Below are 27,641 nucleotides of genomic sequence, written 5' to 3'. Positions count from 1 at the left end.
TGTCTCATATCCTAATACTTTCAAGCTAACCTATACGAAGTTGACTCTAGTACATAATCAAGTGACTCTTAAAATGAGTTTTGATTCACTAAAATATGACAACTAAACTTGACATACCAACGCTTGGTGGGTTCAACCGAGATATGCTCTAATACGAGTGTTCATATTATAGTTGGTTTTAATCGACGATCAATTTTGTGAATTGACGATTAATTAAAGATTGAAATTTGATAAATAAACTTTAGGGGTGGGGGTTTGGCTAAAAAGAGAAGGAAAGAAATTAAATGAAATTGAATCTTGATTCGGAATAGAAGTGATTAGATTAGATTTAGTTTTTAATTTAATGAGAGGGTATTTTTGTAATTCCACAAATTTAAGGTATTTTAGTGACCTTACTGTCTCTAAGACACTCCTTTATAACCATCTGCAGCATAGGGTTATTACTTATTATTAGAAAATATGCTCCAAAATTTATGTGTATACCCTCTCTTTTTTTTTTGATGGGTTAGTACAACGGTTAGTTGTAGCCCCTAAATACTGCTAGCAATTACAAGGTCCAGGATTTGAACCCTTACCTCCTCCAAGGGAGGGAGCATGAGAACCATCAGGCCACTTGATGATTCTCGTATACCCCAAATTAGGATTATCTAGAAGCTAGAATGCATGTAGACAAGAAATTGTTATTAACAAGTCCATATAGAGAAGCCTATTTTCCAAGCCCACCTTCTTGAAACTAGACATAATTGTGATGACTGTTTCGTACAGTTTGTTTATACAGCTTGCATTCCATGGTTATCATTTGGAGAAAGTTTGATTCAAGTTAATATAGCATGATATCGATCTAAATTAAAAAAAAAAGCTAATATAACATGAAAGTCACATTCATTTAATCAATAAATCCAGTATATTTGGTGTATACACCTACAAAAAATTCTAAAAATTATGGATTTTTTGTAGTATCAATTAGGTTAAAGCAAGAGATAGAGATAGGGAAAGAGAAGAACTTCTTATTGATAAAGAGGAATCATCTTTTACATACATACAATGTTCTTTATATATAGGAAGGGGAAAACCTAGTCATCTAATGGACCGCACATCCATGGGCCATAGGCCCTATAACACTCCCCCTTGTGCGGTTCAATAACAAAGCTTTATACACAGTTGTTTATGGGTGAAAACTATTCCTGTCGAATTTGGTAATTTTGGGTGTGTGGATGAGGAATGAATATAAACCCTAAACAAATGCACTGCACGGGAGTGCTTTGTGATTTGAGAAATCAATCTGTACAATTATGGCCTAAACTAAGAAATGGTCGTTCCAGACTTGCTTCGGTCACAAAGTGAAGGAGATGGGGTTGATCTTAGGGAGGGAAGCGAAGAAGGTGTTGAGATTGTGAAGGTGTTGGCTATGTATGACTTGTATCATAAAGCTGAACTGGCTTGCAGAATGTAAGCTATCAGTTCCGGTGTTTGAATACGGTTGTATCAACACTTGCTTCTGTTGTCTTGTCTTTTTTGAAAATAAGGAGGAGAATCTATTTATACAAGTCATTGAGCCTAACCCACGTCTCTCATGGGAAGTGTAGAAAGTGGAGTGATGGAGTAGTGGAGTTGAGTGTGTTAGTGTTACACGATCAGTCTTGCCCACTTCTCCCATCATCACTAACCGTCCATGACTTCCTGGCACGTTCTTGTGATGGCGCGTTGTGCGCTGCACGTTGTAAACCGCCAGACCAATACCCCAGTATGTATCCCCTAGTTTGTGACATGATTGATGTCTTGAGTATGTGGATCGTGGGACCCATAGAAATTAGCATGTAATGCTAGATTAAATAACTAAGTTATTTAGGAAGTCGATATTTATGAAACATCGTGTGAATCCTATGCATGTAATGCATCGAATGTATTTAGCATGAGTGAAGCATCGCTGTTTTAAGGCTTAATGGAGTAAGTCACGATTAAGCGTCTTAAAATAGATGCATGTCTAGCAATCTTCAAGCGATCGTTTGGGGATGTACAGGTAAGTCCTGACTTGGCCGATCACTTGGTGTGGTAGAGTGACAGATGGTAATCACCATGACACCTCATTGGCCAGTTAACTCCTGACCAGGGTTGTATAACCAAGCAGGTGAAGTTGAACGGACGAGATGATTTTTGAGACACTCATCTGCGACCATTAGTGGAATTAGGGTTTATGAAGAGGTGCGCAAGCATCACTCTTCAGCTTGGTCGAATCCAAGCTTGGGACACTATTTTGGCAAGGCCGATTGGGCATGCGTGTAGACGGCATGCCGGTGTACATGTCCATACCTCATTGTCTCGTGAAAGTGTAATCTAGATCGGTCAATTTGTCCGGCAAAGAGGAGCGACTAGGATTGATTTGTGACAGAGATTTTGTGCCGCTAAGGCCGCGCGTCATGTCAATTTTGGGCACGCTTTTCGAGGCGACCAAGCCTGGTCGGTCTTGGCCGATTAGTCTTGTGTGAAGACGACGGGCTGGCGTACACGCCTGTATTTCATTGTCCCATAGAAACGTGATCTAAGACACTCAATTTGTCCGGCAAAGTTGAGTGGTCGAGATTAGTTTACAATTGGGAGGTGTGACCACGCTTATTTTGGGCGTGCGAATCGAGGCAACCAGGCATGATATGCCTTGGCCGATCGGGTGTGGAGATAGATGGGCCTACGGTGATCATGTTGATGCGCACCGGACCTTCCTAGTCTATTTTTGGACCCTTCGTTCGTGCAGGAGAAAATGGACGCTCGTGATGTTCAAACCCTAATTAGGGTTTCACCGGCCGTGCGTCATGCCTTGTTTGGGCGCACGAACTGGAGCGATCAACTATAGTTGGTCCTGACCGATCGGTCGTGTGTGTAGGCGGGCCCACGGTGATTGTGTTGACATGCTCTGGGCCCTTTGAATCTACATATACACCCTCCATCTATGCCTGCGAAGATGGATGGTTGAGACTGCTTTGCGACACATGTAATGTTCCGCAGACCCTAAATTAGGGTTTCACGTCTGCGCTGCTTTGGCTGGACGATTTGGAAAGCCATGCTACCCTTTTGGGGAGGCCGAACATGCGGGGACCTCATTGGGTCGGTGGTGAATACTCCAATACCTGCCTGGGGGTTATGGATCCGATCTAAGCCATCCAATCATGCTGGTGAAGTTGGATGGTCGTGATCGTTTCTGAGACTGATACGGACAGTCCAGATGCTCGGTCGGGCTAGTATAACACTCCGAGTGTTATAGCCTGTACGGGTATTTCGTACATGCCTCCTTATTTAATGCTTGGATATTCGTGTTGCTCTACTGAGAGCGATCACTCAGTCGTCATGCCGCACCAATAATGAGAATAAAGTAGTACAGGAAATACAAGGTTGGTCATGCATTATTGGTAATGCTATAAGTTTTATAGTGAAGAAGTATTCTCCACTTTATCAGTGGCTTTATCCTTTGCATGATGTTAGCGCATAGTTTTGGCTTTTATAATTTTAGCCTTAAACTAAAATCCACCATCAACATTAAGTCCCCTACCTATCACGTAATGGTTACACTATTGTGGGGTAGGCATGAGATGGTGATAATTTTGTATGCTGAAATAATTAAGCTAAAGTAAAGTAAATACGTATTTACCGCATAGATCTTCAGGTGATGTCCTGGAAATCTTGATTAGGGTCATGAAGGAGGCAGGACTTGGTCAGACGAGTCGCTTTTGGTTTCCTCCATGTACATCTGGACAGAGCTTGGACCACTTCTTGAACTGGGTGTACTCTCCTCCGTTGCACGACAGCCTTTCCCAGATATATCCGATAAGCCTCGTTGATCATTATCCCGAATCAGTAGCCTTTATAGGTGGCCAGTAAAGACTTCCTTTCTCCTGGGATTCTGTTGACTTGCGAGATATAAATTCCAAGGATTATTCTCATCCATAGTCGTATATCCAGGTATTTCTCCGCACTTATCTGATCTTATGATTGATTGATGATGATATACACATATGTGCTCATAACTTCTTCTTCTTTGCAGCTTATCATGGAAGCGGTGGGCGATGACCATTCTGTAACTTCTCCAGAAAAAGTTTCGAAGTCGACAAGCCCGGAGCTGATGCGCATGAAGAAGTAATGGATAAAATCGATCTCCCACTTCGCGAAGTCGGTCGTGCTATACAGGGGATGTCCATTCTGCACCTGCATATTTTCAGGGGACGTATCTATGCCCTTTAAGCTGCAATCGACATGGAGAAGCAATGGAGGCGTGATGAAGCGTTGCAAGCACCAGTGAGCGCAAGGAAAGAGAGGTTTGCAGCACGGTTAAAGAGGCGGAGGGTTGAACACAAACGACCTCTTGGTGAAGATAAATGTGATTATCCAATCCACGACGGTATGATAATCCTTGATTCTGACACAGATGAACCTGAGCGTCTGAAAGCAGTCAACACAATCCATAACGTTGTTGTGGCCTTTGAGGGAGACATGGAAGTTGTTCCTGCTAACGATGTTGGGGTGGAGAGTGCTGTTGTAGAAACATCTGAAGCGGAAGCTGAGGCAGATCCGAAGGAAGAAGCAGTAACGGCTCACGATGGTGATGGCGTTGAAACAAGACCTAGTAGTGGTGATGACGCGGTCGACCTTGTTGAGGGCTAGGATTTTGCTTTTCTTTCTCTTTAAATACATTCCCGTAATTCATAAACATCTTCCTTGTACTCAGTGGCGGCTGAGTCCAGGATCTTTTGTTTGCTTTCTTGAATAAAGGTTTTTATGTTATAATCCTTTGTTAAGATTACATCTGAACCTTTTCGGGCGCAATGGTGTGCCTTCATATGTATGTGATTCTTTATGATAAAATAAATAATGTCATAATGGAATACCACGGACCTGCATGTGCTCCTGACGTGAGATATCCCTGGTCTTGCTGAGTGAATGGCTCAAAGCATCTTCCTTTTCCGCACATATTCTATTTCCTTGACTTCTTACGAAATGTTTGCTTAGGGTTTCCTTATCTGTTTTGCTCTAATGCGTTTAGGCTGATTCAGGACTTTGTGTCTTCCTTTAGGGGTAAAGAAAATCTTGGATGGAAATAATACTTCAATTAATTTGAAATTGAACATTGAAACCCTAATTGTAAATGCAAGTGTTGCAATCATTTTCTGGAGGAATTACAAATATGACATGAGAAGGTAATTGTAAAAAGACACGCTGGAGAAAACAGCACAGTGTTTTAAAGTGTGGAGGACGCTGGAAAGTGGTAGCACAGCGTCTTAAGTACCCTTTGTTTGAGCCATCGCGAGTGAATCGTTACACCTTCCAGTTTGTCAGCGTTGACGAGCTTGCAGTAGCCTCCTAGGATAACGTCTACTACCAGGTATGGTTCATCTTCTCTTTCAGTGGGTGAGTCAGGTGGATTGGTTACTTTCACCGTCATGCTCCCAACCTTGAATGTAGTCATCTTCGTCACCAGATCTCCAATTCCAAATAGGTTTGGGCGTGCAGATGCCTGGATCTTGGCTTTATCATCTTTGACCGAGACAACCTCTAAGCTTTTGATAAAACGTTTGAAGGGGCCGGCCTCCCATTCACATCTCTTAGCCGGGGTTGGTTTGTTAGTTGGGACCAGTCCCCAGTGCTTGTCAGAGTGAGGAGTAATTGATTGCAAAAAGGGTTGTGTGATGAGACTTAATTGGGCTCGGAACCTTTTAATGTACGCAGACGGGCTCTCTCCAGGAAGTTGTATCACGTTGGAAAGTTGTAGGTGGTGCGACAACAGACAATCCCCAGGTCCAGACGGATTGTTGGATATCCTTTAGGGTACCGAAGCCGGTAGAGGACAAACTTCCAGTGTTGCCTTGTTGTCGTGTATCCAAGAGCGTCCTAGGATCATGTCGTAATTAGGATGCTCCTTGACTATGTAGAACTTTGCTTGCGTGAGGGAGTCACTCAATTTAACTTCAAGATCGATGTATCCATATGCGTCTCCAAGTTCTCCTTCTGGAGTCTTAATCACAGTTGGGTTGCGAGTAGCCTCCTGCTTTGAAATCTTTGCTGCTTTCAAGGTATGGAGAGTGATGATGTCGAATTCAGAGGTCGTATTTATCAATGTGCTATCGAACTCGACATCCCTCAAACGAGCAACGGTTAAGAGTCCCCAGTTTCCCTTGCTTGCATCTTCCAGTAAGGACTGAGTTTTTGAGACCGATTCCTTTTCCAGATACAAGCGCCTGCCTGAGATAACGCGGTTGAGGGCTGCAAATATGTCCTGACGCTGTGCTTTGGAGAAGTACAACATCTCGCACAAATGTTCCATCATAGATTGTACAGTCTTGCGAACAGAATCCCCGGAAATCATGCAGTTCCTGACAGGGAGAGGATCTCTATGAACACCTTCGTTTCTAAGCTGGAGTTCTCCTGCCTCTATCTTTTATTTGAAGATTTACTTCAGTCTGTTGCAGTCTTTAGTCGGATGATGGACAAACCTATGGTAGCGGCAGTACTTGGGATCCGCCATATATTTCTCGGTTGGCGGGCGTCCGACAGGAGGCATCTTGATAGTGTCGTCTTGAATCCATGCCTCCAAGAGTTCTATCACTTCACTCATGGGGAATGGGAAGCCTGCATCTTCGGTGTCTTGTGCAAGAGTCTTGCCTACTCCCTTTTGAGACGAGGTCGTTTGTGCCGGAGTCGCACGCTTGGGTTGTCGTTCCGTTGCTGAAGCTTTCCTTTTTCCTCTTTCGCCTACCACGCTCAATGAAGGACCAGTGTTGTATTGTTTGTTGGTGAGGCGCCTGCTTCCTCGACTCTCACGTAGGTCTTTGTTTCGAACAACCCTGGTTCTCTCTAGTAATACTGGGGCAGTTGTGGATGAACGCTTGGCAGCTTCATGGAGTTCGGAGAACGTCTGAAAGCTCAGATTCTCCAGTAGGGCGCGGTAAGGTATCATCATGTTGATGCACAGCTCCACCAACTGTCGTTCAGTGATGTTCGGATCATGACAATCTAATGCTTGAGTTCTGAACCTTTTAACGAAATCGTTCGGATGTTCGTTGTTCCGCTGAGAGATTCTCCCCAGGTCTGAAAAGGTGATCTGCTCGGACACGAAGAAGTACTTTTTATAAAAAGCATTGACCATCCCGTCCCAATTGGATATGTTGTTAGGCGCGATGTTGTTGTACCAGGTGTACGCCCTTCCCGTAAGTGACTTCGATAATTCTTTCAGGCGGAGAACACAATTGTTTTCATGTTCTCCTAATGATTCCAAAAATCGAAAAATGTATTCATGAGCATTACCAGTACCATCATGGAGAAAGAACTGAGGAGAGGTGTATCCTCTTGGGAGAGGAATTCGTTGTACATCTTGAGGGTACGGCGGCTGATGTTGGTGCACCTCCATCATGTTTCCTTTGCCTCGGTTTTGGAGAAGTCGTTCAAGGTCTTCACGTGTGATGAAGTTGGATGACCGGTCCATCTCTTTTGGGCGTTCAGGAACAACACGATCTTCTTCATTCATGTGGGTCTGAGTGAAAACGCCTGTTCTGGGCGTATTAAAGGATCCCTTGTTGGCTCCAAGGATTGTCGTGATCTTGTGGCAATCGTTCAGTTAAGGTTTTGAGGAAAGTGAGTACCTCTTTCTGAGTTGCAGCCATATCCGTTTGAGTCTTAGCAAGAGCTTCATGTCTCTCCATCAAGTCTGCGATGGTAATTGGAGATGTTCCTCATCTTTCTCCTCCGACTCCCCGTCCTGATGAAGGAATGCAAGTTGTTGTTCTGGTGATCGCCGGAGGTGTTACACTTGAAGAGATGCCAGGGTTCGCGACTGCTCTGGCTCGGGTGATAGGAGGCGTTACACTTACTGGAGCATCTCTTGCTCCGCCGGTGTTGGTGTTACAAGATACGATTCCACGAGATGTATTGACCACAGTAGCTCCACTAACAGGTACATCAATACCGAGATCGTTATCTAGACTAGTTCCATCAGAATTGATTGCTGATCCTGACCTAAGTTTCACCATCTTTGAAACAGATTGATGATTGGATTGAATTTAAGATCTACCCCTTCCAAATTGATGAAATTGAATCAGATTTTGAAGAAATTGACTTTATAACCGAGAGATTAACCTCCCACTGTGGTCGCCAATTATTTATGGGTGAAAACTATTCCTGTCGAATTTGGTAATTTGGGGTGTGTGGATGAGGAATGAATCTAAACCCTAAACAAATGCACTGCAAGGGAGTTCTTTGTGATTCGAGAAATCAATCTGTACTATTCTGGCCTAAACCAAGAAATGGCCGTTCCAGACTTACTTCAGTCACAAAGTGAAGGAGATGGGGTTGATCTTAGGGATGGAAGCGAAGAAGGTGTTGAGATTGTGAAGGTGTTGGCTATGTATGACTTGTATCAGAAAGCTGAACTGTCTTGCAGAATGTAAGTTATCAGTTTCGGTGTTTGAATACGGTTGTATGAACACTTGTTTCTGTTGTCTTGTCTTTTTTGAAAATAGGGAGGAGAACCTATTTATACAAGTCATTGAGCCTAATCCACGTCTCTCATGGGAAGTGGAGAAAGTAGAGTGATGGAGTAGTGGAGTTGAGTGTGTTAGAAGATCAGTCTTTCCCGCTTCTCCCATCATCACTAACCGTCCATGACTTCCTGACACGTTCTTGTGATGGTGCATTGTGTGCTGCACGCTGTAAACCGCCAGACCAATACCCCAGTATGTATCCCCCAATTTGTGACATGATTGATGTCTCGATTGTGTGGATCGTAGGACCCACAGGAAGTAGCATGTAATGCTAGGTTAAATAACTAAGTTATTTGGGAATTTGATACTTGTAAAATATCACGTGAATTCTATGCATTAATTCATTGAATGTATTTAGAATGAGTGAAGCATCCCTGTTTTAAGGCTTAATGGAGTAAGTCACGATTAAGCGTCTTAAAATAGATGCATGTCTAGCCATCTTCAAGTGATCGTTTGGGGATGTACAGGTAAGTCCTGACTTGGGCGATCACTTGGTGTGGTAGAGTGACGGATGGTAATCACCACGACACCTCATTGACCAGTTAACTCCTGACCAGTGTTGTATAACCAAGCAGGTGAAGTTGAACGGACGAGATGATCCTTGAGACACTCATATGCGACCGTTAGTGGAATTAGGGTTTATGAAGAGGTGTGCAAGCATCACTCTTCATCTTGGTCGAAACCAAGCTTGGGACAAGATTTTGGCAAGGACGATTGAGCATGCGTGTAGACGGCATGTCGGTGTACATGTCCATACCTCATTGTCTCGTGAAAGTGTAATCTAGATCGCTCAATTTTTCCGGCAAAGAGGAGCGGCTAGGATTGATTTGTGACAGAGATTTTGTGCCGCAAAGGTCGCGCGTCATGCCAACTTTGGGTGCGCGTTTCAAGGCGACCAAGCCTGGTCGGTCTTGGCCGATTAGTCTGGTGTGCAGACGACGGGCTGGTGTACATGCCTGTATTTCATTGTCCCATAGAAACGTGATCTAAGCCACTCAATTTGTCCGACAAAGTTGAGTGGTCGAGATTAGTTTACAATTGGGACGTGTGACCACGCCTAGTTTGGGCGTGCGAATCAAGGCAGCCAGGCATGATATGCCTTGGCCGATCGGGTGTGGAGATAGATGGGCCCATGGTGATCATGTTGATGTGCACCGGACCTGCCTAGTCTATTCCTGGACCCTTCGTTCGTGCGGGAGAAAATGGACGCTCGTGATGTTCAAACCCTAATTAGGGTTTCACCGGTCGTGTGTCATGCCTTGTTTGGGCGCACGAACTGGAACGATCAACTATAGTTGGTCCTGACCGATCGGTCATGTGTGTAGGCGGGCCCACGGAGATTGTGTTGACATGCTCTGGGCCCTTTGAATCTACATCTACACCCTCCATCTATGCTTGCGAAGATGGATGGTTGAGACTGCTTTGCGACACATGTAATATGTCGCAGACCCTAAATTAGGGTTTCACGTCCCCGCTTCTTTGGATGGACGATTTGGAAAGCCATTTTACCCTTTTGGGGAGGCCGAACATGCGGGGACCGCATTGGGTCGGTGGTGAATACTCCAATACCTGCCTGGGGGTTATGGATCCGATCTAAGCCATCCAATCATGCTGGTGAAGTTGGATGGTCGTGATCGTTTCTGAGACTGATACGAACAGTCCAGATGCTCGATCGGGATAGTATAACACTCTGAGAGTTGTATCATGTACCGGTATTTCGTACATGCCTTCTTATTTAATGCTTGGAGATTCGTGTTGCTCTGCTGAGAGCGATCACTCAGTCGTCATGCCGCACTAATAATGAGAATGGAGTAGTACAGGAAATACAAGGCTGGTCATGCATTAATTGGTAATGCTATAACTTTTATAGTGAAGAAGTATTCTCCACTTTATCAGTGGCTTTATCCTTTGCAGGATGTTAGCGCATATATAGTTTTGGCTTTTACAATTTTATCCTTAAACGAAAATCCACCATCAACAACAATGCTTCACATACATTGCTTTAAATGTAGTTCTTCAAATATTGTTATCTCCTTGATGACTTGTGCCGAAATCAATTGCCTAATTAAAACTTTGACAAGGAAAAACCCAGTGGGACAAAACCTTGGTACACTTATTCACATGTAGTAATTCACATGTTGTCTCGTACTTTACATGTAGTTCATCACATGCAATACGATCTTCAAAGATCGATGAGTCTAAGTTAATTGTCTCGTTAAAACTTCGTCAGTCTAACCCAGGGGGACAAAACCTGAACTAAACAAAAAGAGTACAACATTAAGTAAACCTAGAACATAGTTGCATGCGTTTATGTTGCCTCATTAAAACCTTGACAAGGAAAGCCCAGTGGGATAAAACCTTGACGAAGGGAAAAGAGTACAACGTGACAGATGCAAGTAAAGGTGATCTGTTGCAGATGATCACCGTTGAAGTTGACTAGTTGCTTAACAACTACTAAGGATGAAAATCCTAGTGGCAAAGACAATAGCCTTAGCTGGAAAAGTACATTCCCGGTGTTTGTTGTTGTCTCATTAAAAACCTTTCCGAGTAACAAAACCATGTGGGAAAAAGTAACCTCGGTGAAGGAAAATAGTTCAACACACCATTAGATGCTCCCCCTGATGTCAGACAATTTTCATTAGTATAATGCAGTCAAGAGGAGTTTATCACACTTTACTTTGGTGACTTGAATGCTTATAAGACCCAGTTGTTGATTCTGTAAGTTGCATTGCTTAACAAACTATTGTGTTTCATTTCTTTGATCAAATATTTTCAGTAATATCAACGCGATATTTATGTCTTAAACATTCAACATACTTGATGTTTTTAAGTGTTGTCTCCCTAAAAACCTTGTCGAGTAACAAAACCCTTTGGGAAAAATTATTTTCGATCGAAGGGAAAATAGTACAGCATAACTTCAATTTCGAAGTAAAATATGTCGACATCATATCCTTGGATCCTCCCCCTGATGTCACCATCTCCCTCTGATAAATTTCAGAGTTGTTTCAGACAGTTCCTTTAGTCATGTACTTTTCGAAACTGAATATCGGTAATGACTTAGAAAATAGTCTACCATATCTCCCCCTGATTACTTTCGTTGGAGAAGAGATTATTGCTCCTTCATAATCAACAACCTTTGGATTGCAGTTCCTTTAGCATTCCTTTTTATGTCTTTGCAGGGATAAAACAAACTCATGTCAATGGTTACTTTTAAGTACATAATTACATCTACTTTACCATTCCAATGATGTTGCGTTGGCGCTGAGCTATATCTAGCTAACAAGTTCACTAAGGATGAAATATTTGTTGGAGTACATTATGCAAAGTGCAAAAATGCGTATATTGCACTTAGATAAGGGAATTTCATATCCAAACACATCTTTGTCATCTTTCTTTAGACGAAATGGTCATTTACTTATTTTGTATGTCAACTAATTATGGGAGTGTTATCAGGATGCATGTCTTTGTTGAATTTCCTGCCAACTTTGGACTTATGCAAACTGGTGGAATAATATATCACAAGCTCAGTATTCGGTCGAGATTTCCCCATATTTTTCATCCCAAATTCAGATTTCAAATAACTTTAAGGTCTCTTATTACATCAAGAGTACCCATCATGTCTGTATCATCGACATAGATAGCTACAATTCCAAATCAGGAACTTTCTTGTGAATACACAATGAAAATAACTTACTTGTATACCCCCTCCAAATCAAATAGTCACTTAGACGGGTATACCACATCCGCCTGATTGCTTCAATCTATAAGTGAGCGTTATATCTAACTGTAAACGCACTCTGTGGTTTAGAGTCACTTGATTTTGGAATCTGCTATCTCTTGATTCTTTCAGAGATATGTAACAACCACATACATATGCCGCATTTCAAGTCCTTTTGAAATTACCAAGCTAACTAATTAGCGGAACGCTATAACGTTCATTACAAGAGAGTAATTCCAGGGCTTTATGAGAAACCTCGCGCCACAAGGCAAGTCTTTATACATTAAGACTGCTTTCTTCTCATTAAGCTTTGCGAAAAATTAATCATGTATGTACAATAGGCTTTACACTTGGTTGGTTAACACTACCGCACCAAATACCTATATATTTGTCAAAGAACTAAGTTCTACCTGGATTGCGTAGGCCAAATATGTTATTTATTTGAAATTAATCAAAATAAAGCCTGGTTCGATCTCATTGTGCTCTACTTCTGGAGAAACTATTTATGGATTATATCATCATTGTGCACGCATGATCCTTCCATTGACTCATATGCATTCTCATGATCCGTCAGGATTTCATTATTCTCTAGAATCATTTAAAACTTCGGAGCGTCCTCCAGTTTGATTCATGGACATATTCAGAGACAATATTATGAGATGATTTCTGATGATATAAATAAGTTGTGCCTTACTCACCTACTTCCTTTCTAGGTGAGGATTGATCGAACCAAATAGTCTCTCCAACTTCCTTTATGGTCTCAACCACACTTCCACTGAGTGTAGTTGCAACACCTTAGTCTATGATGTATATCCCTTATTGAGGATTTGTAACCTTGCAGGTAGGTTTGCATCCGGTATGTGTGATCTCATCACTTTAGCGATATCAATGTATACCTTAGTCTATGGTGTATATCCCCTAACGACGGGAAGACTGTCTCATTAAAGTGATAACTCACAAATTTAGCGGTATGAGATCTCCTGCCAAAGGTTTTAAAATGCGGATAATTGTTAAGATTAAATATCCAACATAACTACTTAATCGTTTTCGTGACCCATCATAGTAGGATGTGGACTCGTAATGGCACATATATGGTGCAACCAAAAATGCGTAAGAACACAAAATGTCATGCTTATATCCAGTTACCAACTGGTACGCAAATAATGGTTGGCCAATTGTGGGTCTAAAACGAATAAGTGAAGATGCGTGTAATATTGCATATTCCCCAAGCAGTTAAAGGTAGGTTTGTACGCATAACCATGCCTTAGGCACCATATGTAACCTTTGATGATAGCCTTTTGAATAATTGGTAACTATTTTATTTTCTCTAATATTTAATTATAATTCACTCAATTACTTCTTTTGCAGAGTTTTAAATTATTTGCGTAATTTTCCTAATCAGTTGTGATTCAATTAGATAGGTTATGCTTTGTTTAGATAATCTATGCTTAAGGGATGCGTAAATAGCTTCCTCATTGCCTTGGTTGTGGGAGAATTAGCCGCTCATCATGTTGGAAACACGCTCATCATGTTGGAATCATTATTATTGCTCATAGGGTGTTTACAAATGATGAAAAGGGAGAAATAATTCAAAACCGGGTTTGTAACAATTATATTTGTTACAAACCAGAGAACTACGACCCTCGGCAAATAAGACTGTCCTGCGACAGTAACAAATAAGACTGTCACTGTAACAAATAAGACTGTCGGGCGATAGTCGCTGAAACTGTAGCTAAATAAGACTGCTCCGTGACAGTCTTTGAAACTGTAGCAAAATAAGACTGCTCAGTGTGGGTCTTATGTTCTTCGCGTTCTTCAGCAGCAGCAGAAAAATGCCAGCTCTGTAACTTGATTTTTTTCTTCTTCTCTGGCTCTCCTCAGCCCCCCAAACTCTCGACACCCCTTCTATGATACCTTGTGAACATATTTATACGTGATTGCGACATTGAATATCCTCCATTAACTCCAAATAATCTTCATTTACTCGGGATATTTTCTTTCTTTTTTTATCAATGATTTTGATTTTTACGCATCTGCAGCTGGATTAAATTCCTTATAAATCTTCTTCACGTTCCAAAGTGCTGATTAAGGCTTCCAAAAACGTGCATTACATGTTTAGATTCACCACAACTCGTGTAAGCTCATGTTTTTCCTCCAACTCCCTGTTTGAATTAAACCAAGTTATCCAGACATTTGATCGAAACAAACACCCATACTAGCTTTTTTAGGACATATCACAACTACCCATGAAGTTTCAGCGATTGAATCGCACAAAAACTCCTCCAAAATCCGATCGAAAAATCTTCTTGTGAAAAGAAATATTTTCCCGCCAAAATATTCTTTTTGAATTTGTGAAGAAGGTCACCCCTTATCCAGTGGTCGCCCCTTATCCGTTGCTGGAGTCTGAATAACACATGTCCTTTGGGGTGCCTTAAGTAATTTTTCTGGGGTGTTTCCAGCATTTTTTCTGGGTTCCTCTGGCGCATTTCTGGGGTGTTTTTAGTCTCTATCCTGGGGTGTAAAACACCACTTTTCGAGCCAATTTCGCCGCAAGAGCTTATTTTTCCAAAAACATCTACAAAAACATAAAATAACTCAATAAGTATTTAATCGAGTCTAACAATACAGAACATTGAGAACAAAATAGACACATAAATGCGTCTATCAAATACCCCCAAACTTATTATTTGCTAGTCCTCGAGCAAAACTAAAAAATAAAACCGAGTTAATCTCGGGAGGGTTTACCAGAGGTGTACCCACAAAACCATGACTTCTAATTGGTCACAAGTATCCAAAGAGCTATGAGGACATACATATTCTCAACCTATCTCCAAGTAACTAGAATGCCAGAGAAATTAAAGGTGCCAGCTCTAAAACTGACTAAAGAAAAGGGGAGACACATCCGCAACACTGCTAGATAAAGAGATATCCGCTACACAGCTAGATAAACATTGTAAGATGTGTCCGCTGATTTACAGCTGGATAAGATTAGGAGAGAGATAAAGATGAGAGGGACATCTGCTACACAGCTGGACTAATTACGTGTGATGAGTTAAACCAGTGCTAGAAAGATCTTGTGCCAGATTGAAAGCGGACTAACAAAGCAACCAAATGTATCTTTCTTCGACTCTCTCATAGTGCTCAGTAGAAATAACGTCTTCTTCGGTCTTCAATTGTTGATGATAAACTATCAAACTTCGTAGAACCTTGACAATTAACTCTTCTCTTCGATTTCTTACTTGACTTATAAATTTCTACTTCCCTAAAACGTAACGATGATTTTTTTCATTTTTCATTTTTTTTTCATTTTTTTTCATTTTTCATTTTTTTTTTCTTTTGGAAACAAAAATTACAAGACAACAATTTACATGGCCATGAGAGAAGGACTTTCAAAACTTGGATCTTCGTAACTTGTGATGTCTTGGTATCATGGATTCTAACAACTTATATCATTTGCTCTTATAACTTCAACTTTGATTTTTGAATTATTCTTTTCTATTGTTGCTTCTAAACCTAAAACGTCTTCAACTTTCTTCATAGATTTTGATGTCGCTCCGCTTGTTGATGATGATAAGTTTCTACTGAGAGAGAGTCGCAATCCAGTAACTAAGACTATATTGTGAGGTTGCTTTGTCTTTCTGGCATTTCCTGACCTACTTGCCTTTCCATCATGTATGGTTAGGTCCATCACGGTTACCCTCTAAAAGGAACAAGTTCTCTCCTGAATTTCAAAGATCTCAATGTCTTTTTCTCTAATATCTCAATAAGTTGTTATCCCTAGCGTTCCAATTTCTATCTTTTCGGTGAGAAACAGTATGTAAACTTAACTAACTGGATACCATGTGACGCTAGAAGTTTCAAAAATGCAACTAAAAAGTTTCTCCCATACCCCAAAACTTAAATCTAACATTGTCCTCAATGTTCTAAAGATAAAATTAAAAGCATATGAACAAGGAGAAACTGTTACCATTTGAAGCAAAAGGGTTAAGGAAAGATATCACCGTGTTGCATGAGATTGGGTTACCTCCCAAGAAGTGCTAAGTTTAAAGTCTTCAGCCATACATCGGAAGGAATTAGTCACCTCATAGAATCATATAGAAGTAGCCGGAATAATTGTAGGTCATCTGGATCAAAAAGTGCTAACCACAAGAAGAGGAAACTGCAACAGACCAAGAAGATACCGAACATACCCTTATTTAACTTTTTGTTTAAGACAACTATCTCTAGTTGTGGCTCAGGTTCAGGCTCTATAAAAGGGTCTAAATAAAATGCTTTCATAGGCTGGACTTCCTCAAAAGAAGGATTTTTAAGATCAGGTTGTAGAGTCTGGAAATACTCAAGTAGGAACTTAGAAGCACATAACAATAACCTGAACAACTGCGGATCCTTAAAGTCAATTAGACTTGACTCACAAAACTGACCACAATGAAAGAGTTGGTCTTCCTTAAGAAAATGTGTCGACCCTATTCTCCTAAAGTAATTAGGTTTAGTCTCAAAACTTAATAACCGACACATCTTAAAATCAAATGTTCCCACAATTGGAAGAAAATTTGTTGGTGGGAAAACAAAGTCAATCTTGGTATCATAGCATGGGTCAACCACATCAACCAGAGGATGGGTTTCTAACAACTGAGCTTCTCTTTGGACATCATTAGGTTCAGGAAAAAGTATACGAAGATAATCTTGTAAGATGGTTGAGGCACAAATGTCAAGTCCTACACGAGGGAACTTTTAAGAGTTAAAGCACACGGAGAATGATAATCACCCCCAAACTTAGAGTTTTCTGTGTCTCTAGAAAGACTAGTCACAACTTCCCTAATTTTTAGGTCATCAGATTCCCGAAAATGGTCAATTGATTCTTCTAAGTCGGGTTCATCCTCACTCATTTCTACGAGTTAATTTTCTTTTTCTAAGTCTAATGTTTCTAAATTTCTAGACTCTAAAACAATATTCTCAGAATAAACTCGTTCCTCAAAACTATCATCGGCTTCGTAGACAGGAAATACTACATCATCTAAAACGGGGGTATCTCTAGTCAAATCCTCGTCCTTTTGAATAGGTGAATAATTATAAAAATTATTTGGATTTGAACTAGAAATAATATTATCATCGTAAAGCTTAATTGGAGTAACAAATTCCTGATCACTATGCCTACATATTTCATGTTCTTCATCGATACTATCCTCATCATAATCATCATTATAATAACATGAAAATGATCGAACCTCATCAAAACAAGTAGTATTACCAATTCTAACCTCGTCATCTTGATTATGAAAATAACTATCCTCATTTTTAAGGGTATTATTGGAAACACTATATTGGAAAGTAAGATTATTTCGAGCAAGTCTTTCGTTCGTCTCAGCCATCAGCTTGAGGGATTCCTCTATAGAAAGTTCTCTTTCGTCAAAAACTAAGTTATTCATTTCTGCTAACTTAAGTGTCGACTCAGCTAATTTACGTGTTGACTCTAGTAAAGAGGAATTATCAGAAGGAGCATAAAAAGGACTACTTTTCAATAGTTTCATTGCATCCTCCAAAGACGAGGAACTAGTGCTATAGTTTTCTTGCTCGTATGACCGGTGCGCATGTGGATAGTAATTGGGATCACCATGGTATAACCCATAACCTTCAAAAGTTTCGCGTTCCCAATCACTATTCACACTATGGTCATAAAAAGGATAATGTCCAAGCTGCTCAGTCGGATACTCATTGTATTAGCTATTATAATACCAGTTCGACATCCTAACTGCAAGGGAATTCTAAACAAACACAAAGAAGGCTGACTCGACCACAACAAGCCTATTTTATCTAGCAAACAAAAAGCATGATGGCTCCACTTAGATTGTTTCTAGACCAGCTTCTAATCTTTCGAAAAGGAATTCGTTACAATTTAAGCAAACCCCTCTGGAATCAATCCGAGTCAAAGTAAGTTGAGGCGAGGCGAGGGAAGCTCAGTGGAGCTTTGATACCCAGGGCCTCACCGTTATCACAAGGCGGCGCAGTCATACATTCAACTCACAGAAACCATCATGAACTTCGAAGTATGCTAAAAGAGTAACCAATATTTTTCGAACGACTTTCCAACTAAGCTCGTTACCCTATAGGTCTCGTTCTATTCCAAATTTTAAAGCTTAGGTTCGCGTTTGGTTTCTTTTTCCTAAGGCGGGAAAGAAGAGAACGGTGATGAAATCCGAACCCTTATCTTGTATGGCCGGTCCTTGCCTTTTACTAGGAATTTAAAACAGTTGTTTTCAGTTCCTCAGCATATATGCAAACAAAAGAATACAGTAACTCGCTGACAGGGGATTCGCGAGTGTTTCGACAAACTTACCTCCCGTTCCAGATGGGGGATGAACCGTTGTCGTCGACTCGGGCCACAACTCATATGTTGTGTACGAACCCGAGGGGCCGAGGTGATATCGTAATCACCGTCCTTCTCTGCAAACAGTTTAATATTTAATCTACCCTTCCGTAGGGTTTAAAAAAAAATTAATGTCCAAATGTCCAAAGTCCAAAAGAAAGGTCCAAAAAATAAAGTGCAAAAAGAAAAAGAAAAATACAAAATAAAAAGAATTCCTAATACAATCTAATAAAATAACACTCTCTTTTTTTTCTCTCTCTTTTTTTTCTCTCTCTTTTTCTATAAAATAAAAAAAATTCTTCTTCTTTATCTCCTTTCGCTTTGCCTTTTACTTCAAGTCTTTAAATATTCGCCAAAAGCTTTGGCAAAAATTTTTTTCGCTCCAAAATCTGAAAGGAAAAGACAAAAACCCAAAAACGTAAAGAAGAACAAAAAAACTAAAAAAGAAAAAAATCTAAAAACTCTATCCTAAAGACAAGCCCGCGTCGGCGGCGCCAAAAATGATTATATTTTTTTTATTATTGTTGTAGTAATGAGGTTCAAACTCTCGGACTTGTGAAGATTAAATTTAAAGATTTAATAAAATTATATACAAAAATATTAACAAAGTGGGCGAGAGGTATGAGAAAACAACCAAGACATTGATTCCACTATTACACATGAATTAATGATGGTAAATAATCCAAAACTCTAATTATCTTTTAAGTCCTTTATATCTTAACTCACTAATAATCAAGCAAATTCTCAAACATCAATTGTATCCCTTAAGCATAGATTATCTAAACAAATCATAACCTATCTAATTGAATCACAACTGATTAGAAAAATTAAGCAAACAATTTAAAACTCTGCAAAAGCAGTGATTGAGTGAATTATAATTAAATATTAGAGAAAATAAAATAGTTACCAATTATTCATGCGTAAATAGCTTCCTCATTGCCTTGGTTGTGGGAGAATTATCCGCTCATCACCTTTGCGAGACCATGGGGTATAGGATGCTCTATATTGATCCTATTAAACATGCAATAACCATCAATTCCTTTTGATGTATACTCTCTAGCATTTACAATGGGTGGTGAGTCCTTACATGTATAATATGTGCTAGTAGTTTTTCAAACGCAACATTACTTGGGAACTATAACTAATCCAAAATGTCAAAAATCTACGAGAGCCATAAGTCACTTTAGTGGTCCGCATTCTGCATGGATATTTTTCTAAATATCACCTCGTTTTGTTTGTAATATGTATTGTTTACCGTTTGCATCTTAGGATGGTCTCGATCCTGTTTTACTGAAGACTTTGTAAAATGAGTGATGTGCTTCCTTACTTTAAAAGCATAATGGGAACTAGGGGACGGTGTATCTAGTTCTTTAGAGAACACTTATTGAGACATATGCCGTCATTTCGCATTTTGTCAATCTTTCTCCCGTTTTGTTCACTCAAATAAAGTGGTGTTCGTATGAGTCCTTTCAAAACGATCATCATGTGACAACCAAAGTTGCTTTATGGTTATGTCCAAAGCCTATATGAGTCAATTCCCAACAGTTCATCGTCGGTGTCATATGGATTCAATAATCCAAATATTATAGTGATTTACATTTCACTAGATTGACTTGACTCATTAGTTTCTCTAAGATATATTTCCTTCCAAATATATTAGAGACTCTAAAAGATGCAATCAATTACATTCTCATCATTGTGAGTTTCCATATGATATCCACTTGCATGGGTCTCTTTGGAATTTAACAAGGTGATTAGCTCTCGGTACATGTAGAGCTTTCGTGACTTTTAATCTTTGTTCTATCTTGGAAACAAAATTTGAGCACTGCTTCGCTCGATGATCCAATCATCGTAGTCACATTATAAGGAACTAGTTGAACAATTAGTGTATATTCCTTAAATTAGTGGGAGAAAAACCACTATCAGTTAGACATTGAGTCTTGAGAGATTTAACAAGTGGTGTGGCCTTATTACGTAACAAAATTGGGATTTAACTCAATTACTTTAGAGTGAATATATGTTACATTTCAGGGGGATGATATATTTTTCATCCAGATATATCTCAAGTGCTTTAGAGAATTTATGTCTTCGTGGGAATGATGTACTTTTCATTTCATAAGCGCAGATATTGGATTTAGTTCAATTAAATAATCAATTGGCCAAGTAAAGTTCTTTTTGTCATTAAAGTTGATTTCTAAAATATGATCTTCCTATGGAAATTGGTTTTTATTATGGCGCCCGTATTACATTGCTTGTACCAATACCGGTAAGAAGATTCATTCCCAACTCTTTGGTGAGAGCTAGAATTACATCTTAGCTTCATCCCATGTTCAATTGATATCTTTACTTTGGTGTCATTACTGCTGGGGGAGAGAAATACATCTTTATTTCAACAGACCTAGAGAATCTTACAACACATGTCAACCACTTACTTTAGGTTAAATATATTACTAAATATAGTTCTCTTGTTATCATACTTCAATATATTGGTTCGTTAGTATCATGGATGAAGTAGAGAAATGGAAATTTTCTGATTCATATCGCCTTTTGTGAGTTCTTCCACAAAAAATTGGAATATATGTGATTTTATTTGCAATGTATCTTTTGAAAATGCCGACTCATTAATAGTCGAGCAAGTGGATTACATCCCACTGAACATTCAAATTTGGGGGACAATATCAAGTACGCAATAATGGTCCAAGTACTTCTAAACCCCAAATAAATATATTGGAATAGAATAGGTATAACCAATTGAATAAAAGACACCATTAACTATAGCCAATATCATATTCAAGAGAACAAAATAGCATTACGGCCAAAATTCTTAATGATTGAGATCAGCAATCATAATTTAAATTGACCGCTTATATGTCGTGGAATTATCTTAAGACAAAAATAAACAAAACTAGGCATGCTCTAAAAACAAATAAATAAACCTAGCAAGTTTTCAATGTAATAATCCACGTTATAGTTACATACCTAATACTTTGGTTCCCATTATATATGGACAGAACCGGAATAGATTTACCGCGCACATCCTGAAATCGGGCATGAACAGGACACCAGAACCAAAGCTGGAACAGGTTGGGTCGGGCTGGACCGGTTCGACTGGGTCGGGCTGGACCGGTTCGGCTAGATCGGGCTGGACCGGTTCGGCTAGGTTGGGTTGGACCGGGCTGGGATTTCTTTTTTCTTTGCCCTAGTTTCTTCTTCCTCGATCATACAGTGGATGAGAATATCAACCGCCCGCACAAATTTTTTTCTTTTTCAAGTACAGCACAGATTAGGATTAGAATATAATCGTTTGAAATTTTGAATATACATATGAATATGTTATTATGAAATGTGAAATATGATCATGGTGTATGTAGGGGTATAGACTCAAAACAGTTTTCACGATTGGTATAGACCATATATCCATAATTAACAAAAAAATAATTTAATCAATCACGGAGATAAAGAAAGAAAAAAATAGGACAAAATAGATCCAACTTAGCTGATTTGATTCCATTGATTCCGATATTAGCTCGACGATAATACATATGTAGAAAAAAATTCAACCAATCCAATATAGCTCTGTGGTATAGCTTCGTGCATGATAACGTTTTGTAGTATCAATTAGGTTAAAGCAAGAAATAGAGATAGGGAAGGAGAAGAACTTCTTATTGATAAAGAGGCATCATCTTTTACATACATACAATGTTCTTTATATATAGGAAGGGGAAAACTTAGTCATCTAATGGACCGCATATCCATGGGCCATAGGCCCTATAACAGGATTAATAAAGTTTACCTCTTTATTTTTTCTCACATCTGGCAACTTTTTTTTTTCCTTTTTTTTATACAATCTCGCATCATCCGACAACATTATATATGGAGAAACATGATCCGCTATGCTAAAATATTCGTAAATTCGTAAGACTATCTAACTTACATTGCCCAAATCAGTGTTTTTCTCTCATCTTTCTCTTCCTGGTATACAAACTTCCTGATTTTTTTCAATTGTGGACCAAATCTATCGGATTTGATCTGATTTTTTCAGATCTTTCTGATTGATTTGGGTACAACCATTAGCTACTAGTATTATCTTAAATAAATCATCGTTTTCTCAAACGATTTTAGGGTGTAAATATGATTATGGTATTTGTATTTTGTTATCAATTGATTTCATATTTAATGGCTCCTATATGCCAATTAGAAGATTATATCAGCCGTAATGGCGTTTCCATTGAATGCTTTCATCACAGATATGTCATCGGGAACGATTTTTCAAAAGCGGCCATGATTCTACGATTTTCTGATGATACATGGCTACAAAAAGTGATCTTGATAGCGATGATTTCGGCATACTATTCCTTTCTGGGACAATTTACTCTTAAAGGAGAAGAAAAGTTAAATTGGGCAGATTATCCCCCTCCGGGAAATTTAACTCTTAATGTAGAAGACAAATTCAGATGGCAGGAATTTATTTCACATGCCATGTTTCAAATATCAGTTTCATCTATGAAACAAGATACATGTAATCTTTTATTGTTCCCATCTTTGATGTATATGGAATTGATGTATTCAATTTTACCATATTAATGAAATCAAGATGTTTCGTTAAAAAAAAAAAATCAGTGTTTTTCACTTGCCCGTTAATTTTGACTCCAACTACGATATGTAGCACCAAACGAGTGAGAGAAAGCACCAAGGCCCAACTGAGCTTGATTGCGCCTCAGGAAATTAAAGCCCATAACTTCAATGGTTTGACCGTTTTCCTACTTCATTTCTCATCCGAATTAAATTAATGATTGGATCAGGGTTAATACTGTACAAGACGAAGGTAGTGACTCCTAGATTTGAAAAAGTGTCGAAACAATTTCTAGCAGCTACTTGGTCTTTCGTTGTACTTGGTCTTTGATCCATTTTTCGTTTGTAGTACTTCATTTCCTAAACATTTTAAAAGTCGTTTTCATTCTTCCAGAGAGCTGTAACACATAAGATATAAAATAACATGATATAAAGTAATTTACACAAAAATTCACTATTAAGCCCATGAAATAGATGCTAAATGTAGTAAATTATGCACTTACTGTAAGAACTAATGAGTGTCATCCATGTGTCTTTTTTCTTTCCTTTTGTGTTTTTCATATTTCTGTTTTAGTTTCCGTTACTGTCTGTTTGTGTTAACGGTTTCTTTACTTTATGTTACAATGTCAGAATATAAATAGTCGGTGTCTGTACTGGATATCTTTTATCCCATTTTATATTTCTTAAATCAATAAAACTCTGCAGATTATTCTCTCTCTTTGAGTTTCTTTCATGGTATCATCCATCTTTCATTCTTCAGATTCATCTCGATCCACTTCCGCTCTTCCATGAATTTCATTGAGAGAGTTTATTTCTTTTCATATCTTGTATATCAATGGCGATCGGACATATCTTAGAACCTGTTTCAGATCAACCACAACATTCTAATCAATCTCAACACTCTAATCAATCACAATAATCAAATCAATCACAACAGTTTTTCCCTACATCTTTTACATCTTCTTTTCCAAACCTCTCACATTTTGTCTCTGTAAAACTTGAAGTTGATGGATTAAATTACCTAATATGGAAAAATCAATTCGAATCTATCCTTATCTCTTATGATCTATTTGAGTATGTTGGTAGAACAATTAAAGAACCTATTCAGTTTCTTCATGTTGCTGGTGCGAGAACGTTGAATCCTGAGTATTATACTTGGAGAAAGAAGAATCGCTTTGTTATGTCTGTTTGAATGCAACCTTGTCAGATCGTGTCTCTCGAAGCATTATTGGTTGTTCAATATCTCGAGACATCTGGTTATATATTCAGAAATCGATTCTTCGACAATTCTCAGCTTGTAAATCTCTACTTCGTAGTCATCTTCACTCGATTAAAAGAGGTACCCGTTCTACTTTATATTGATGAGGTTCGGTCAATTTATGATTCCTTAGTTGTAATTGATTGTCCTGTGGATGATTCAGATCTTGTTATGTATACATTGAATGGATTAGGATGAGAATATAGCCAATTTGTTATTACTGCAAGCTATCGAGAGACTGATTTTATATTTGGAGATTTACATTCTAAACTTCTTCGTCATGAACAATATCTTAAGCATGAAGAATGTGATTGAATCTCAGAATTTTGCATTTTACACTAACAAAAATTCTAAATCTAAGCCAACAGCTAATGAATCTGGTGAGCACTCTTTTGTCAAACATGACTTTAGTTCTAATCCTTGTCAAATCTGCAAGATCAAAGGTCATACAACAAATACATGTAGGTGGAGATATACACCTAGTTCTAAGGACAATTCAAAGGCTTCTTCTAAGGGTGGTTCTTCAAATGCATCTTCTTTTGGATCTACTTCAACATCTTCTGCTGATTCTCTTCAACAAGCTTTTCATAGTATTAAACTCACTCACCAAATGTATGTCTTAATCCAAATGTTGCTTCTACATGGATTACTGATTCTGGAGATGCAAGTCACATGAATAATGATCCTTCTTGTCTCACCAATTCTAAATCCTACAAAGGTAATTCACAAGTTATGATGGGTGATGGTAATTTTCTTAATATTCTACAAACTGGTGATACTATATTGGATACTAATTCTGTGCAATTTCACCTTCATGATGTATTGTATGTTCCAAGCTTAAAAGCAAATCTTATTTCTATTGCTCAATTTACTAAGGAGAACTCTGTCTCTTTTGAAATTTTTCCTTGGTGATATCATATTAAAGACTTGCACACTAAAGAGATATTGGCTGAAGGCTTGGTGAAATACAACTTATATCCTCTTACATCTCTACAAGCTTCTCACGTTGCTGCTCATTCAGCTTCTTTACATTTTTCTGATCCTTGGCACAGAAAGTTAGGACATACTTCATCAACTATTATACATAAGGTGGCTTCTTCAGCTGGTATTTCTATTAACACTTCATCCTATAGTCAATTGTATACTTCTTGTCAGTGGGCAAGCATCATAGGCTTCCTTTTTATCATTCAAATAGAGTCACAACTGAACCTTTGTACTTGATATATTGTAATATATGAGGACATCTCCTGTTGCATCTAGGTTAGGATTCAAGTATTATATTTTGTTTGTGGATGATTTTTCTAGATTTCATTAGATTTATCCTTTAAAGACAAGAGATGAAAGTGTTTAGTGTTTTAAACATTTCAAAAATATGTCCGAAAATGTATTATCACATCAATAAAATTATTTCAATGTGATGGAGCTCTTGAACTAGTAAAACGGAAAACTTAAGGAATTTTTAGATGATTGTGGAATCTCATACAGAATCTCTTGTCCACATACTCATTAACTGAAAAGGTGGGGGTCTAACAACCACACCCGATGTTTCATTCGACAATCTGAATAGACAAACTCCAATATAATTTCAAGAGAATCAACTAGACAGTCAGACTCAGTCTAGAGAAAAGTATATCGAAGAGTTTATATCTCAATTTCTCAATTCAATCTACAATCAGCAAATAGGAATTTGCGAATCCGATTGAATAAGAGAAATAACTTCAACGGTACCAAAGACCAATGTTCAAGTGTCAATCAATTTATATCAACAATCAAAGGTTGGATTATCTAATTGATTGATCTTAACGCACAACCTGTGACATTTCTATTATATAACAAAATATAATGCGGAAAAGAAATAACACATACACCAGAATTTTGTTAACGAGGAAAATCGCAAATGCAGAAAAACCTCGGGACCTAGTCCAGCTTTGAACACCACACTATATTAAGCCGCAACAGACACTAGCCTACTACCAATGAACTTCGGATTGGAATGTAGTTGAGCCTTAATCAATCTCACACTGATGAAGGTACAATTGCGCTCCTTAAGTCTCTGAACCCCAGCAGGATTCTACACACTTGATTCCCTTAGCTGATCTCACCCACAACCAAGAGTTTCTACGACCCAAAGTCGAAGACTTGATAAACAAATCTGTCTCACACAGAAAAGTCTATTGGAATAGATAAATCTGTCTTCCACAGAAATACATACGAGTTTTGTTCTGTTTTTTGATAAATCAAGGTGCACATGAACCAATTGATAAACATGACTTTTATATTCCGGAAGAACAACCTAGTATTATCAATCACCTCACAATAATCTTAATCGTATGGTAGCGAAAAAAGATATTGTGGAATCACAAACGATGAGACGAAGATGTTTGTGACTATACTTTTAATCTTACCTATCGGAGATAAATCTCAAGCAAATCTTAGCAAAGATAATACTCAATCACGATAGTAGAAGTAAGATCAGAACACGCAACTACAGAGAAAATAGTTGGGTCTGGGTTCACAATCCCAATGAAGTATTTAAGTCGTTAACCTACAGGGTTTCGTGAAAAACCTAAGGTTAAAGGAGAATCGAATCTAGTCGTAACTAGTATCACACAGGAGGTGTGGGGATTAGGTTCCCGGTTGCTAGAGTTCTCCCTTATATAGTTTTCAAATCAGGGTTTTCAATCTAAGTTACCTTGGTAACAAAGCATTCAATATGCACCGTTAGATGAAAACATGACTAGACTCGAGCTAATATCTTTCAACCGTTAGATCGAACTTAGCTTGTTATACACAAATGAAATGTACCTTCATTTAGGTTTGAGTAACCGCACCTAAACGTGTACACTATGTTGGATCAACAGTAGTTAACCGAGGTTAGCTATATGAACACTCTCATATCAACCTTATTCATCTTAACCACAACTAGTTCAAATGACTCAAATGAAACTAGTTATAGAGTTGTTCAATTGCTATGTTTTCATAGAAGTATACAAGAACACAATTGAAGCAAAATCGTTTTGATTCACTCAAATCAATTCATGAACATTATAGCCACGGTTTGCAAAGAATGCATTCCTTAATATAGATAAATGTATTAGTTCATGAACAAACCGATTTTAGAACTGTAACCACTCAAGTATGCAAACGGGTACGCATACTTAAGTACCCAGTCTAAGTTTGGGTTCGCCAGTATGCAAACGGGTACGTATA

The 27,641-nt window shown here is 38.6% G+C and overlaps 1 long non-coding RNA gene across 1 annotated transcript; it reads left to right on the top strand.

The window, feature by feature from the left end:
• Positions 1 to 23,826: 23,826 nt before the first annotated feature.
• LOC113282800 lies at positions 23,827 to 25,851 on the top strand. The gene is made up of 2 exons (XR_003327167.1): positions 23,827 to 25,149; positions 25,357 to 25,851. It is a non-coding gene; the product is annotated as an uncharacterized LOC113282800 (long non-coding RNA).
• Positions 25,852 to 27,641: the final 1,790 nt, after the last annotated feature.

The sequence above is a fragment of the Papaver somniferum genome, chromosome 5, assembly GCF_003573695.1.
Source record: "Papaver somniferum cultivar HN1 chromosome 5, ASM357369v1, whole genome shotgun sequence".
Lineage (NCBI taxonomy): Eukaryota > Viridiplantae > Streptophyta > Magnoliopsida > Ranunculales > Papaveraceae > Papaver > Papaver somniferum.
The sequence above is the reverse complement of the archived record's forward strand: the minus strand, read 5'-3'. Positions and strand labels throughout refer to the sequence as shown.